This window comes from Belonocnema kinseyi, chromosome 6, assembly GCF_010883055.1.
Source record: "Belonocnema kinseyi isolate 2016_QV_RU_SX_M_011 chromosome 6, B_treatae_v1, whole genome shotgun sequence".
Classification (NCBI taxonomy): Eukaryota; Metazoa; Arthropoda; class Insecta; order Hymenoptera; family Cynipidae; genus Belonocnema; species Belonocnema kinseyi.
Genome location: NC_046662.1, coordinates 6,069,193 through 6,074,329, shown reverse-complemented (window position 1 = coordinate 6,074,329; position 5,137 = coordinate 6,069,193). Strand labels below are relative to the sequence as shown.

At 26.9% G+C, this 5,137-nt stretch overlaps 1 protein-coding gene across 2 annotated transcripts in view; it reads right to left on the bottom strand.

The window, feature by feature from the left end:
• LOC117174334 (calcitonin gene-related peptide type 1 receptor-like) overlaps window positions 1-5,137 on the bottom strand; it is a 748,751-nt gene that overhangs the window by 22,811 nt on the left and 720,803 nt on the right. The gene's annotated exons all lie outside the window — the stretch shown is intronic.

Here is a 5,137-nt window from a genome sequence, read left to right as displayed (position 1 = left end):
GGTCAAGGATATTCATTTTCGCTGATCCAGGGATCTTTCTAAATTCCTTCGTTCGTTTTCAGCTAAATGTTTGGCTATAATAAGGAATAATATCCCTGTCACGGCTCAATTTTTTTACCGTGCATATAATGTAGAAGTTTGTTTGATTCTGAAGTTTGCCATATCGTTATTTGTTTGAGGGATGTCCCTAATTAATACAATATCATTCAGTTAGTTTTCATAGAAATTTTTTGTTAAAAAATAAACAAAATCTCTAATATATTTAGGGCCAATTTCACCAACTCTGATTAAATCCATGATCAACTAATCATGATTATTTAGTAATCAATGATTAAATCAGCATTAACCAGCGATGTATTCTACCAAGAATTTTCAACCTCTGGTTAGCTAATCATATACTTTGTTCGTAATAAGGTCTAGTTTCAAGGTGTTTCTGTTGTAACGGAAACTCTGATTGGTTAGAACGAAATTCTTCATGAACACTCGGCGCCATATTAACATATGATAAGATTCCCAAAGTTTGAGGTTACGAGTGGTTTCAGTAGCAAGTGTAATAGAAGTGAAGTGGCAATTGTGTCTGAATATTCGTGGCCTTCTCTGAACGTGCTTAAGCATTTCATCATCATCAGATGAGGATAAAATATTATTGTAAAACAGAGCCATACTTCCTTCCTGTATACTGCACTCACTGCACTTGCACTTCAATTTCGGGGTTATGTTACTTTAATCACTGATGAAACTCCATAACAAGCCATCATTGAGCGGTTAAATCAACCCGTGATTATCTCCCCCTAATCATAATTAAAAGAATGGTGGAACGCAAAGTATTGATTAAATAAGGTTAATCAATGATTAACGATTTAATCAGAGTTGGTGAAATCGGCCCTTAATGGAGAATTTTCCATGTAGCTCCTTCATTGTCCTAGTGCCATCTGTCATTTTTAAGCATTTGCTTTGAAGCCTTTGTAAGCTGTAGTTAGATTTCATGAGTTTCTCCAGATGAGAGCTATATACAGCATTATATAGATCTTATAATTCTTTTATAAATAATTAAAGAGTGTCCCATAATTCGAGCAAGATTTGACTTAAATAAATAAGATAAAGTACATAGGATAAGGTTATGTTTTCTTGCGTCAGCTGAATTTTTTAAGTACTAGACTGTTATGTGCGCGCGCACGCGCGCGCTCACTTTTCTACTCAATTTTTATCATTTACTCAATTTTCTAATAACAATTTATTTGTTAAAATTCTCTGAAGACTTATATTCTTGTTCACATATTACGTGACGTTATTTTAAACGCTTTTACCTTTCCACGCCCTAACTGCAGTTACGTAACATTTATTTTGTATTAGTTTAAATAACTGAATAGACGTTTTGTAAATAAAAATAGATTTTCAGGATGCAGCGCGGTATAGAAATACATTAAACAATATTTTGACGTAGCACAAGAATGCTTTTTTGATATTTTTTTAGTTACACACATTTTCAAATTATTTACAAGAAAAGAATTATGAGCAGTTTTTTTAGAATTATATAAATTTTATAATTTTTATGAAACAATTAGAAAGACTTTTCAATATTTCAGATATGTCAAAAAAAGAATGTAGAAGATTTAAAAAATATATTTTTATTTTACAGGATTTTAAAAATTATTAGAAAAATGTGAGCCTTTCAAAAGATATTTGGGGCTTTTATAATTTCAGAAGAAATGATAAATATTCCATACATTTTCGGAAATGCTTCCAAGGTTTAAAATATTTTAAATCTATGCAAATCCTCTTAAATTCCTAAAAATATTTTTAAATGAATCCAATGTTTAAAAAATTTTGAAAAATCATCTATAATGTAAAAAATTAAGCTCAAAATCTTCCGAAATTTCATACCAATTTGAAGAAAATTATAAAAGATTTTTGAATATTTCAGATTCCTTAATAAAAAATCTAGATTAAGAAAAATATTTTACGGGATTTTACAAAATAATAGGAAAAGTTCGAGCCCCTGTAAAAAAAATATACAATGCCTCTTAAATTTCTTTGAAATATTTTTATCTGACTGGAATTTTTCTTGAAATTTTGAAAAGTTATTTTAAATGTAAAACTTTTTTTTTCCTAGAAACTTGAATAACATTTATTTCTTTACTTGTGACCTTTCAAAGTTATTTTAATTAAGGGCATGTGTTTGCGTTTTTAACGTCTGGCTTTCTTTTTGTTTAAAAACTTTCATATAAATCTGCATTTTTTTAAATCTTCTGCAGTTTGAAAATCTTCTTTATTCTCCTTTAATCTTCGCTATGTTTATAGAATTTAATGGATTTGTATTTTTTTTTTATTTTTTAATGTTACCAAATTGAAACATTTCGCTTTAAAATCTTCTACCATTTTTTGAAATTGTAGGAAACATTTGATGTTTCAAAATCTTTTTGAATTTTCTCCTAAAACTCATTTTTCAAATTAAAAAATTGAAATAATATAATTCCAAATATAAATTAAATATAAATAAATTAACTATTAATAATCAGTTGATAATTAATCATTTCACACCATAAAAAGCATTACATAAATATTTTCATGAAAACATTCAAATAATGTTTACATTACGTTCTCATTCAAATTTGAAACTGCAATTCTCTACATTTAATTTATTAATATACTTTCTAACTGAGTTAGAAAAATTAAAATATGTGTACATATAATTTAGAAAATTGAATTTAAATACTCATTTCACAATATGGGAAGCACCATAAAAAATTATATAATTGTAATAAAAATATCTAAAAGAAAAAAAGAAACTTTTATTACGAAAGAAGTAGCTAATATTTAATTACATAATCTGAGAGGAAACAACATATTTATATTACCAAATATTAAACAATTTAAATCCAATCTTTATGTACTTTGATATCTTATTTTTTATTATTAAACTTCATAATTTCACAATATATTAATTTAATAATCTTGTACATTATTTACAAAAATTAAATTTTAAGAAATTATTACTGTAACATTGAATAAACCAATTTAAAGTTTATTGAAATTATATTTGTTTTTAAATTTGTAAATAACTTAAAAATATGAAATATGAACATAATATTATTGTAAAAATTATAGGCTTGCATAAAATAATATTATTAAGCTATATAATTTGAAAATATATCAATGATGAAAATATTATTATCATAATTAAAACATGCAAACAAATTTTTTATTAATGACTCAATTATGTAAAATTTAGAATTAATATAGCTCCAATATTTAATTGTCAATAAATTTTGATTAGATAACGTTAAAATAAAATGCGGTATTATTTAATTTTAATCTATAAATAAAAAGTTTTAAACATTAAATCATTAACATAATTAAAACATGAATATAATACATTTATTTAATTGTAATTTAGTATAATAATTTTATGTTTTGATCAAAATTATAATTATAATTTATATAATAATATTATTAAACTTAATGATTTCACAATATATCTATTAATTTAATAATCGTTTATATTATTTCAAACAATTAAATTTTATGATAAACTTTAAATAATTATTCCTGTAACATTGAATAAACCAATTAAAAATGTATTCAAATTATATTTAATTTTTATTTTGTACATAATTTTAAAGTATAAAATATAAATATATTATTATAAAAAATTAATAGCATGTATAAAGTGATATTATTAAGCTTTATAATTTGCAAATATAAAACTAAATAAAATATTATTATGACTAAAACTTAAAAAAAAAATTTTTAATGACTCGCGTATGTAAAATTTAAAATTAATATAGTTATTTTTACCATTAAATAATTAATAAAATTAGAACATGAAAATAATAAATTTATTTAATTCTAATTTAATTTATGATAACTTTATATTCAAATAACATTTTTTATTGTAATTTATGTCATAATATTAATAAACTTAATGATTTCACAACATATTAATTTAGTATTGTTTTATATTATTTAAAAAAATTAGATTTTAACATAAACTTTCAATTATTATTCCTGTAACATTGAATAAACCACATTCTGGTGAAAAGTATGTTCAGTAATTTAATGCAACGATTGAAGAATTATGAGAAACAAAGTTAAATATTATACATGATAATAATTCATTAAAATAATAGCTCTTATTGAAAGAGAAAATAAAAACACAAAATGGAAATCATTATCAGCGATCGATAAAAGTAGAAATCTAGTTTTTTATTTCGATTAATTTTATACGTTGAAGACAGATGTCGCCAGTCGCCATAAAATACGTGATTAACTTGACCATTGTAAGATTCAGCGCCTATGCGCTACTAATGGAGGTTACGAGTTTTTATACTAGGCAGTCTGATAAGTCCCTGAAAAATGATACACGGAGACGTTTTTTTGGCCAAAGTCGGTTTTATTTTTCAACATACTCTCCTTTTAGGTCGATACAGCGAGTCCAACGATTTTCTAACTTTTTGATACCATCCGAAAAGTACTCGATCGGAAGGTCTCCAAAATACGCCTCAGTTTCAGCTATGAGCTCATTTGAGTAAAAACGCTTACGGTGAGCCATCTCTTCAGGTTAGGGAACAAGTAATAGTCGCTGGGGGCCAGGTCTGGTGAATACGGTGGCTGAGCAACCAATTCGAAGCCGATTTCATGCAATTTTGCTTGTGCAACTAAGCATGAATGAACAGCCGCATTGTCGTGATGATAAAGTGGTTTTTTCTTCTTCAAATGCGGTCGTTTTTCGGCGATTTCGATTTTCCATCGGTCCAATAATATGATGGTCTCCGGTTATGGTTTTACCTTTTTTCAAGATAGTCCACAAATATTATGCCATGTGCATCCCAAAATACGGAGGCCATAACCTTTCCGACCCATTGTTGCGTTTTTGGACGCTTCGGAGCACTTTGGCCCGGTGGAACCCACTGTTTTGCCTGTTACGTTGACTCGGGAGTGTAGTAGTGGATCCAGCTTTCATCCATGGTTATGAATCGGCTCAAAAACTCGGTCGGCTTACGCGAAAATAATGCCAAATTCTGCTGGGAAGTTATCACACGAATTCGTTTTTGGTCCACTGTGAACAAACGCGGCACCCATCGTGCGCAGAGCTTCTTCATGCCCAAAACTGAATGCACGATATTGCCCACACGTT